At 41.0% G+C, this 12,511-nt stretch overlaps 1 protein-coding gene across 4 annotated transcripts in view; it reads right to left on the bottom strand.

Annotated features, from left to right (window-relative positions):
- The window catches only part of LOC107224534 (cardioacceleratory peptide receptor), a 34,059-nt gene that overhangs the window by 16,404 nt on the left and 5,144 nt on the right, over window positions 1-12,511 (bottom strand). Inside the window, exon 2 of one of the 4 annotated variants that reach the window (XM_046739473.1) lies at window positions 10,074-10,395. The exons of 2 other annotated variants lie outside the window; for them this stretch is intronic. The gene's annotated coding sequence lies outside the window, so the exon portion shown is untranslated. Of the gene's footprint in view, window positions 1-6,500; window positions 6,519-10,073; window positions 10,396-12,511 lie in introns of those variants that run through there. One more of the 4 variants, XM_046739479.1, reaches the window with a different exon arrangement.

The raw sequence follows: 12,511 nt of genomic DNA, 5'->3' as shown, positions 1-12,511 counted from the left end.
GCTAACGAAGCGTAAAAATCAAAGCCAAAGCTGGAAGATTGAGAAAATTCCTCGCGTTTATCGGCGTTCTTTCACCGTAGTTGATGAAAACGGTATTTCTTTGTTTCTTTAATTTGTTACCGAAGGACAGTTTGAGGTTCGTAAAATCTGCGACGACGCGAATACTTGCCCACCATGAAAACGTAAATGAGACTTGTATCAATAAAAAGCAGTCGCATTACTGAGAATCCGGAGAGTTTTCCCGAGGATGAAAATTTGCAGAAACGTACTTCCGAGAGTCTGAATTATGCTTACGATTTTTCGTATAATATCCGTTCACTCTAAACTCATGCATACCCACACGATGCGAGTCTTACTTGGAAAAAGAGACACATACGTTATGAATATGAGATGAAATTTTCATTACCATCCGGAGGGATTACGAAAATGGGGTTGTGCCGCACGGCTGACGTTAATATTATATCTGCGACGTTCGGATACCCAGAATGATTAATCTCGTCTTAATTTGGGTTAAATTCAACACAGTAGAGCGTAGACAAACACCTAATACCATTAGCATTAGAATTGCAACGCGATTGATCACCCGCAGGATGCGAAGCGAATTATTAATTAGTATAATATTTGAAGAGGAATAACAAAAAAAAAAGAATACAACATATATGTATATATATATATATACACTTTCAATTTCTGAGCTCATAAATTTCAGAGATGCGTGTATTATATTAGAGGATTTGAGCAAATCCCATCCTTAAATTTGGGCACCTCAACTCACGCGCCAAAAACTTGGTAAGCTTCGCTAACGTAGTGTAGGTATAAGCCAAACTGGCTAGGGGGATAAAGTTTTGAGAAAATTGAGGCGTGAAATAAATACAGACGATCTTGCCGGGGATAACGCGCAACTTCATACGCGACATACCTAACAAGGTGTAAACCAAACACCGTGTTTATACAATAACTATATAAGGTTGGCTCCCTCGGAATCGCTGAGCAGATCGTGCAGACAATTAGAAAATCCTCGTCGCCGTTGAAAGTGTTGGTTTTCAACCCGCTTTCACCGATCGGTGGTAAATTCGTAGGGATTCGTTCCCCGTGGCGGTAAGTTATACGTAGGGCGAATTGAACGCGTAATTACGACAAGATATCGCCGTGTAGCGTAGGCAAAGTACCGAAAAGCTCGACTCTCTCTCAATTCCGCCCCCATTTTAGCTTCTGCTAATTCTTTAATTAAATTTCACTTTCCCAAGTATAGTGCACCCTCTCTCTCGAGAAACGAGTAGCGCGTGCAGGGTGCGCGAAATGGCACGAGAAGGAAAAAAAAATCTTTTGTACCGAGACGCGTTTGAACTGCAAATACAGGGTGCTACGTGCACGAAAACTGTCGGGTGACGGTAAAAGCGTGAAAGGGACCTAACGTTGGATTCTGCAAAAACAGAATGCGCGTAGTTTTCTGTCTTCTTCTCTTACGCTCCTCGAGTATATGCATACATGCTCATTACGTGTTTCGCGAACATTCTCGTACGAAGAGAGAGGCCGAGATCAAAGTGGGTAGCTGCAGTCACCCTTATGCAAATGGGGGGCTCCGATTCAGCTGGGATTCCGACCTTCTTGCGTTTCTCCTTTTCTCCGTAGAACGCTTTCCAAAAGCCTTGGCCAAGTTACGAGGTAAGCGAGAAAAATCAGCCGCTGCTGCGCGAAGAGCAGAAAAGAAGGAGAAAGGAAATTACGTCGACGAGAGGATCGCATGGCAGATGACATTTGAACACGAAGAGTGTTAATTTTTCTTGATTTTTATCTCCTCTTCTAGGCGCACCGCACTGAGATAAGTTGCTTCGGGCGCGTGTTGTACAAGGAATCTTGAACAGACTGCAGAAATATTTAGTGCTAAACAGAAGTAGGCACGCTGCAAGGTTTATGTAGATCCACGTGCCGATCGCGGGCTGCATGATCTGTTTATATCCAACCGGCTAACATTTATAACGCTGGACGAGAGGATCTGCGCCGCGAATCGAATTGCAGGCTTCCATGGCCGACGATTCAATCTCGCAAATACACCAGCTTTATCTTCGCCGGTGTCACCTTGACAATAACCAAGACTCTGCTATAAATATATTACATTACAGCCGATCCGTGCACTTCGATCTTCGCGTGGCGCCGCTTCTTGATCGAATCTTACCCCGTTATCAATGAACCTCTAAAATTACCTTCGCTTCCGCGGCTCATATTTTATCGTCCCGAATATATTTGCGGCCTTATCTTCGTCTTAATCTTTCGACTCCGTGACTCCGGTATCCTCCTCTGATGATTCGCTTCTTCAACTTGTTTATCAGTTTCATTTCGAGCACCTCAACAGTATCGTTCCTTCCCCTGTACCGCAGATATCGATGTGAATCCCTCACCTTTACATCTTGTCGAATTTCATTCTTCAGTAACAAATTTCATATATCCTTTAGTATAATTTTCGTCACGTAAGATTTCATCACAGTTTACAAGTCGCTGCTGCAGCTTTGACGGATCGGAAAAAAGGTAATTGTTTTTTTTTTTTTATCGCGAATAATACCGCTCTGTATTAACATGCGCAGATACAACAGGCGTCGTACGTAACGTATAGTTATGGCACATTAATTGTGTTTACAGTATATTCTTGATAGTTGGGACGGCTTTTAGTTGGCATGCAAGAGCGTCGTTTCGACTGCAGTCTGATGCACATTTTATGGCACAATTAAGTCTCCCGCTGCAGCGGCGCAGGCCGAGCTTCCTGCCGATGCTGTAAAAACTTCACTTTCCAGATCACCGTCGATGCTGGTGTGTGTGTGTGTGTTTAACGCATCGCATATTAGGCGTGAGTGTACGATGAAAATGTCGCAAAATGCCGAGACAAAATGACAATGAAAATAAATAAAAAACAAAAAAAACAAAAAATATTAAATAAAAGCAAAAAAATTAGAGAGAGAGAGAGAATCACGTCTGAGGCTGGCCGCTGCTTACTGCTCGTAACAATGACACGACCCCGTAAATTTGCTTCTTTATTTAATACGAGCGTCGCGACTGCGGACCTCGGCGTTTCACTTCTCTTAAATCGTTTGGGGTATGTGACGCGGCGGTGAAAACGGGTGAGAAAAGTTATCAGAAAGAAGTGGAGACGGCCTTTCGCATCCCTCCCTTTTCATCTTTTTCTTCGTCTTCTTCTTCCCCTTCTTGTTTTTCGCGTTTTATTTCCTTCTTTTTTCATCATCCAGCTTCTCCTGTACCACCGAAATGGTGACGTATAACTGATATTAACCACGATCAGCGGACAAACCGCTTTCGTGCCTGGAATCCGCTGGCTTATTCCTGTCCGAATATCACTGGCGAACGAATCGCAAGTCTGAAGGGTCTGGAGGAGGGGAATTACCTACGCCGCAAAGATATACGCCGACGTTTATCCGAGTGTGGTAGAAATTAATCAGATTTCGTCCCTTTAGTACGAGTGAAAAAGGAATCTCCGAATCGCGTTACAAATTCACCGAACGTTTTTATCACTTTTATGCACATATATACATCGAACACGCTGACGGATTTATTAGACCAGTTCTTCTTTTACCCAGGAAATTGAAAAGCTTTCAGCTATATATAACCCGATATCTGTAATTTATAGATATTCAAATCCCTCCGGATGCTGCAGCTGCATCCAATTATCCGAAGCAAGTTGACTCTAATCTGTTTTCACATTCGGGATGATCGACTAATTGCGTCAACAACACCTCGCCGATAATTCTCACTCGGAACTTCTTGAAATTCAGAGATGTGATGTTGAGATAAGTTCTCGATTCCGGGTACGAAATCACGCTCGACATACTCTCTCCAACATCATCGTCTGGAATATTTGATCTCTGACGTTGAGACGGCGCTGCATCACCCGTACCTGCATGTGTACATCGAACTTATTATTTGTGCAAGGAGTTGTCATCTAGGTTAATTAACCGAAGTTATGGCAATATAAAATTTCAGCCGATCCGTTCCGCTTCAATAACCAACCAACTTCCAGGTCGAAGATCGGAGTTTGCTTGGGTGAGAAGCGAGTACATAAGGTATGCAAAGTTCTCTAATAACCTGCAGGAACTGTACAACTGTATAATTAATCAGACAAATTCTCTACGAATATTAAATTCCCACCGTCGACTCGATCTAATTATCATTCGCCGGATGTCGGTCGGTAAATTCCAGTTTCAATAAAATTCGCAAACTCTCGGGAATAACGTCGCTAACTGAACGCTGATTTCTAAATTGTTTGTTAATTCATTGAATACGTATCCTGTCAATTTTCTTAGGGAATTTCCATCGGGTCTCGTCGCCGCATTGTACGTATATTCTCGTGAAATGCTCGGCAATAATTATTCTTCGCTCGTTTCTCGTTCCCGTGAAAATTTATCGCCCGATTCATCCCCCGCAATTTGAACAGATGTCGAACCTACGTGCATACGCACCGCAAAAGCGACGACGCGATACACAAGTTTTCCGCAGCTTGCAATACGTAAACGATTGAAAAAATTCCACCCACGTGGCCGTGCAGCGAAGCCGACGGATATGTTGCCAATGCATCGATCGTTTGTACGCACACGTGCGATATATAGTAAATTCGCTGCGGAAAGTCGCGAGGTTTTACTCGTGCAGTCAATTGCTTTCATCGTCGTATTTCGCACACCGACATTGAATAATAGATTTGATGCACTTACGCCAGCTGATTGAACCTGATCGCCGCTGTCCATTTGAAATTGCTATTTTTCCAATTTGATCTAATCAAATGGCAGATAGCCTGGAACAGCGGTGGACGAGTACTTATCTCGCATCTGTATTATATCCGTTAATGTAACAACCCGAGAACTTGAACTTGCTATCGAATCAAATTTATCACTCTCGTGACGTTTTTGAGCTATTTCTGGGCTGCGAAGGCCGCGAAAGCTGTTCAGATATCGCCGGATAATCTTCTCCTCTTTTCTCATCCCGTTTCGCGCTCCGCGCGTTACGAATCGAAACGTCGCTCTCCTCTGAGGTCCCTAATTTTCAGACGCACCAAATATTTAACCAGATTTTTCAAACAATTTCGAAACTTCGGGCATTTCTCAATGTCGCGATATTGAACTCGGGTCGAATCGCTCCGCGGGCTTCGGAAGGGTAAAAATTCGCGTTTCCAACGAAGCATCATTATCTCGTCAACCCCTCGATCCGCGATCTGTTTGATATTTTTACCACCGCCGGTGCTTCGCTTGCGATTCGACGATAATTTATCCTTTTTCTTTTTTTATTCTCTCGTTCTTCAAAATTTAGCCATGCAGATTGAAAAATAAATCGGCCCGAGTCATACGGCAGCTTAATCGGATACACGTTCGATTAATTTCAGCCAAACTCGTCGCCGAGGAAGATGTGGTTCGGTTTTACGTATTTCGGGAAACGCAAGTCTCCGGCTCTGAAATACTCGCGTAGTCTACTCAACGGACGAATATTTTTTCAGTATCTGTAAAAATAAATTTTCAGAAAGGTGCATTTAAGCGACGCCTTTTCGAAAACCGTCGGAAAATATTCAAGCATCGAAATGCGAACGAATATTGATTTCATTGGCGGTTAAACCGTGTTCCGGGTGACGTATGAAATATGACGGCATATTACTCTCTACCTGTGATTCGGTCTGCCTCTCGAATGATAACATCTTGTTAAAAGTTGTTATCGTTACGATACTATACTTTTTCTCTTTTTCTCTGTCTCGTGTTACCGCTTCAATAAATATTACGACTTTTTCACTTATTTACACATGCATAAACATAGTTTTTTACGGATCAAAACGTCGCCGTTGGCGTAAACAGTACTGGGATTTTTCGCTTGTATAATAAATTAGCGGTGTTTATTACACATACATTATATGTATATTATACAATGAGGGCGACAAAATTTGCGGTTATTTTTTTCTCCTCTGGGTTGTTACAGGTTTTAAAAATATCTGATCAAAATCATTGACATTGAAAAGCTGATTCCCGTAAATAAACCGAACGGTCGTGCGAACACAATTTGCTAAAAACAAAAAAATTGATCGTAAAATACAGCGAAAAGATGAGCCACGCGTATCATTCAACGGAAACAGTTTTTTAATCCACGTTTCTAATCCAACGTACCGTAGCGGTTTTACTTTAGTCCGAAGAAGCGCCGGTGCGATGATGTATATACATATGTTACACATATATATGTAAATTATACATACATCATCCGGCTAATTTGACGGAAGCAGGAATGTAAAAGCTTTTGACTCCGACAAGGGGAAACGCTCCCTGTTATATATAACGTCACCGTTATACTTTTTATACGGTTAGAGAAGATGTGCCTTGCGTAATAAAACGTAAACACGGGGATTCACGAGAGCGTGAGTCCATCCATAATGACCGAAGTTGTCCGACGTGGCAGAGCTTATTTGAACGAGCCAGCTCATTTGAAGAAACAGAGACAGAAGCAGAAGAAACGAGATTACTCACCTCGCAAGTTTTTGGCTGTCATCAAAGCGCCGAGTTTCTGCGAGCGAGGAAAAAAAAAAACTTTACTTTTCGCGTCGCAAATCACCCCCGGGTTGTACATCCACTGCGGGGATCGCGGTACCACAAGCATCTCGTTATACACATCGTACATTAGCACAAGAAAAGTGTTCCCAGGAGAATACGAGGAGGAGTAAATGGTTGAAAATGATATATTCTAACAGGGATGAAATTTATCGCGTTACAGCGCATTGTCGACATTGCACATGTGTGTGCGTAATATATGTATGCCGTGACTCCTAGTTAAATACCTTTCGCATTAACGTGGCTTGCGAAATGAATAATGAAAATGATTCTCACTTTATAATCAGCGTATTACCGGAGACGGAGGCTGAATCTAATGGATTTTGTTACTTCTTTGAGACTTGTGTAGAATAATTGTTCAACAGGTTGAGGTGAAAAGCTTAAGCACCGAGTCTTAAGAAATGTAGAATAACGTTTCTTCTAATGTAACGTTATCTGCTTGCGACCTGAGGAAGATCTCCTTTCTTCTTGCATGTGGATTTTTTTTTTTTTTTTTTGCTTTTGTGGCTCGTCCGCTTTCGTTGTTATTGGCTTCCATTCCCTCTGCTTGCACTTTTTCTCTCTGCACTGTTATCTCGATCTTTTATTCTCTATTTTTTTTTCAATGTAGAGTTACGCCTCACTTAACGTGGCGGTCTAAGGTTGATCTTGACGATGTTATTTCACTGACAGGAAAAAATTGTTGATAAAAAATTGTCGACGTGCCGCATATTACAAGCTTAATGTCACTCAGATTTGAGGAAAAAAATGTTATACCGCACTTTCTCTAACTTCTTATTTTTTTTTATCCATTTCTTCCACGTTATAATATGTATATTTACGTTATAATATGTATATGGTTATATATGTATATTTTGGCAGAGAGGACTTGAGTATGCGGGCTAAACTCCCGTGATTTACATACTTATAATCTGACAGTCAAGATTCAACACGCATCAGCCAGATTTTATTTTATTGGACTTGTTTAGGCAATTTTATTTCTCTGACGTGCGGACAGTTCTTTATACTTTAGATCCTGATTTGATTTAGAACCGTGCCAGGATTGATATATTAATAAGGCGAATTTGGTAACATTTTTGAATAACGTGCACAGAATTTATAAACGCACACAAGTCATTTGCTTGGATTCTTAATTAAAATTAGTCGAGAATCTTTTTTTTTACTGCTTGGCTATTTCGAGATATAAATATTCGGAATTTCGAAATCGAAAAATTTAAGTTGAACTTCATGAGCAATGAAGAATTCAGAAACGGAATATGAATTGAAAAGTGAAGCTTCCTTTGAATTTCAACACATCGCATAGCAATGCAAAGACAAATTTTTCCCTTGTGAATACGAATTGCGAGAAATCCCACGAGAAATTACGTTATATAAATTAAACGTCCCCGTCTCTCCGGATGTTCAATGTTCTCTGAGCAGCCGCGCTGTTCGGGCAAAAAATGTAATCCGTTTTCAATGCTGATCGTGAGATTCGATTGGATCTCTTCGTTAAGTTGAACGATATAGCATGAAAATTCCTGCAAATCGATCCGCGAAGTTTATATATCGGTTTACCGAAGAAAACGGATTACATATTCTTCCAGTGTTAAAACGGAAAACTATCGTCTGATTCGGGACAATTTGCAGATAGATAATTCTCGCGCACTTTTTGAAATGAAATTCTCTTCTTCCCAGTCAGAATTTTCGTAACTGAATTGACAAAGACAGAAAGAAAATACGAAATCAAATAAAATCGAAATTCTGATGATATATCAACGGAAGGATTTCGTCGAATCGAATGAGACATTTCCCCGAGTGTGAAAATGTTCGGAATTGTTGGCCCATCGACGCTTTCAACGACCTTTCGAGGCTGTATATCGAATTGGCGAAGGCTTGACCCCTCGCAGAGATTTGTCGTAATATTTTCCTCCTTTCCCCAAATCCACGCATGGCAGCGTCTCTCTTTCTCCTTTCAATTTATCGCGGGGACCTTGCGAAAGTGTGTCACCGAAATATGTGAAAAATAACCCGATGAAAAAAAGAAAGACGTTCGTACTATAGGTACGCAAAATCGGTAAGTATTTGTAAAATTTTGGTCGCGTCCTTTCGTGTTACGCCCTTATATCCGGCTTTTTAATGACCCACCATTCGTTCATTATTTCCGTCGCCCTCGCGAATGTCGCAACTTCTGCGACACGGTAAAAAAGTTGTCCGGGGATTCTAATCGCCTGAGTAAGCGATCGCATACCGATAAACTTCGCTCCGCTAATTATATACCAACTCGTCGATAAATATATCCGTCTTCAATGTGTCTGCAGTCGGGGGCGAAATGTACCTACGTGCTTCTCGAGAGAGGAAATTCTCTACAGCGAATATAACCGCGACGACCACGTGGGCCGAGCTGTATAGAAGTAGGTTTAATATATATATATATATATACATACACATATGTCCCAGCAGCTATACATACGTTATAATGTTCGATCAGACGTCAAAACGGCGTCTGCGGTCTCGATTTCGTCGAGACTTTTCAGTCTTCTCTACTATTTTTTTGGCTCACCCGCGAAAATAGTCCGCACTCATACGCCCGTCTTCTAATATAAGTTCTTTATACTCATTTCTAGCTTCTTCATTTTTTCACATAAATAAAATATCATCCCGCTCTTTTGTCTATCGCATAGTCAGGCACCGGTACGTATATTTTCTTCCAACTATACGTATCATGCTTTATGAGAATTTTTGCGCAGGTCACAAACGTTTCGACGTCACTAAACCCGCTCGGCGTGTGAGAATGATCATCCCAATTCATCTTGTCGCTGTTCCAGCTTTTTCGCGGAAAAAACGATTCATCCTCGATCAGAATAACGGAACACACGATCTGGTATCGTCATCGGCGAATTGTCTCGTCATTTGTAAACTTATTAGCTTCTCCTTCGTTCTCGACGCATCGAAATTTAAAACACGCGACAAAATTTCTCACCACTTTTATCGTTCGTTCAATCCTACGTAATATCATCAGCTGTAGCATTTATCTTATCAAAGTTCGAACGTAAGTGAGCTCGCGTTATATACGTATAGTCAACTGCGAGATGTTTTTCTTCTTAATATAAAAGACGGGAACAAACAAACGTAACGATCGAACTTTTCCCGTGTATTACAGACATACAATAAAACGTGTCAAAGTATTGCGAGGACATTGGTGGTATAGCTAGGAAAGAATTGATCAGAACCAGAAGAATTGACGATAATCGAGCATCACTGGAACGAGATATGAGAATATAATATGCCCGATATAACGCGAAAGGTTTATAATTATATACTGCAAGAAAGCCGAACGATCCGACGAAGGTTTTATTTATCGCCCAGCTTAGGCATTTTTTATACATTGTTGAATAAAACTCCTCGTGTATTTAAAAATTGTTCAGCGATTCGTAATCTGTTTCCAGAAGAATTTTTAACCCTACCAAATTTATTTAATTATTATTATTATTATTATTATTTATTCTCACTAACCTCGCCTTAATGATGCGGTTTAAATGTGGCTGAGGCACACGTGCCTCTCTTGTAATAAACGCGATGCAGTGACAAATGGCGATGGAGCTTCGCTTCGTTACGCCCACTCGACAACAGGGCACATTTTCAGCAGAAGCTAAACCTGGGCGTCACCGCAAAGGACGTATTTCTTTGAAACATCTTTTTTCCTCTCATTCATAGATGTTCGTTGTTTTTGTTCCACTTGCTTTTGTCATTGCGGTTTTTCTAATACCGCCCTTTCTTCTCTCACCCTTTTTCTACGCGTATCGATCTGACTCTCGTGCATCGTGGAATTTGAATTCTGAATGAAGAAGAAAAATACTCAAACTATCAATTACTCGCGTATGGGATAAACTTTTGAAAGTTTCGTTTGATGTTGCGTATAAAATTCCGCGCCATTTGGTGTAAGGTTTGTATTATTTTTTTTAGCAACGTCGATTGAATTCATGCGCGTATGGATCTAGGCGAAATTTCAGTCACACGGTATCAGCGTAAAGATTCCGTGTACGAACTTTTCTCATTTCCAGCATGTACAAGGATTCTTGAAAATTTTGCTTCAACAAGTAAAGTTTTTACGAGGAACTTGATCGAATATACACTTGAAGGTACCCGACATCTTTCACAACGTGGCTGATGGTACCTAGATGGAAAACGACTCTCTCTGCTCGTAATAGATCTTCCGAAAAAGTTTTAGAATTCAATTAGCCAGGAAAGTTATGCTTTCGGAATAAGAGAACGCTCTCACGAAGCGTACGAGGCAAGTGAGTCGAGAGTTTTTCAAAATTATTCAAAATTTCGACATAAATTAATAGGGGCTAGCTTTGGTAATTTTACAATTCTCAGGGATCGAAAATCCAGTATTAGAATCATTTCCATCTTGGAAACCACGAGAAAACAACAAGAATATCGTAGGATCAGCTGCTGAGAAAATAGTCCACGATTCCTCGGATTTATCGATGTATTTTTTCAACAAGTGATCACAGCGAATTACGACTATTTACAACCGTCTGCTCTCGTGAAATTACGATGACATACGAAATGGGTTGATGCAAAATCTATTACAATACTGAGACATATTGTCAGCTAAATGAGTTCGCAGTTGATAAAAAAAAAGAAAGAATATCGTTTGTTATCTCTCGAGGTCATTTGCAATAACGTAAAGCGTGTTTCTTCAAAAATACCTTTCAATAAATTTATTCGTAGCCTCTAATCTCGAGGTTAAGTTTTGCTACCCGGAGTTGAATCCAATTTGCATCGCTACAGATTATAATCCGTATCTCATGACTAATTAGCGAGACGTCGCAGTGTATCATCGATCATACGAAATTACGTTAATAGATCATTGGTAGAGGGGATACAATTAGTATATGTTATACCTACGTGTACATATGTAAATTGATACAGAATATTGCGAGGCGGTAGTAAATTTTCAAACACGACCAGGCAAAGGTAATGAAAAAATAAGGAAACACAGGATGTAAGGGAGAGTATAGCTGTATTTTATGGTTAAAAGCTCACGAATATTCGTTCCAGATTGAATTGTGGCGGGAATTGCAAGTGGCTCGTGCAGAATGTCGATCCTGAAAACAGGCATGTTTTTACGCAACGCTTTGTTCTTTTCAAAACCGCGTTTACATTCCACGCGAGATCGTCGAGATGAATTTTCATTCCAAATGACAAAGGGATATTAAAAATGATATTCAACGAGCCAAAAATTCTGAACTGCTCGAACGCGGCTTGTAATAAAAGCAACAAGAGGACATTCAGCAAGATTCTACTCCCCCGCGGATTAGCAATAACCAAGCCGTTGTTAATCCCGTTGATATTTTCAAAAAGAGCTTTTCGAAGACCGGAAGGGTGGATAAAGCGAGCAGGAAATCCGGCAGCACGAGCTGCTTCTCCGGCAAATGTTTGCAGGGTGATTAAGCTGACAATGCGGTTGTTTTCTGACGTGCCTGTATTATGTGTTTCAACCTACGTCCCGAGCTCATAACTTCCCGAGTGCATGTTTGGTTTATGGCATTCGCTCGCATCCCCATCAAAAGTCAACAAACTCTAATCGAGGATTGCAAACAACTCATGACTTCCTCCCACGAGCCGCCGTGTGAAATGAAATTACAGTAATTGAGGCTTCGGGCGCAAGACGACGCCTGAATGTCACCGTCATTCCCACATTTGACTCAACTTTCACCCAACATTTGGCCTAGAGTTTTCCCCCAATGGCTTATGGCCGTCGTACGTCCCGATTTGGTCACGCTCTTCACGTCTCGCGGTCTCGCGTCATCCCGTCGTTGAGAGAAATTTCCATTACATCTGTGCAGTTACACGGTCCATGCCTTGACTATTTCTACCTTTTACCATAACCGAAAAATACGGTTCCGGGTAAAAAATGTAATTCAGTTTTCAAACTGTGAGCG

The sequence above is a fragment of the Neodiprion lecontei genome, chromosome 1 (genome assembly GCF_021901455.1).
Source record: "Neodiprion lecontei isolate iyNeoLeco1 chromosome 1, iyNeoLeco1.1, whole genome shotgun sequence".
NCBI lineage: Eukaryota > Metazoa > Arthropoda > Insecta > Hymenoptera > Diprionidae > Neodiprion > Neodiprion lecontei.
The sequence above is the reverse complement of the archived record's forward strand: the minus strand, read 5'-3'. Positions and strand labels throughout refer to the sequence as shown.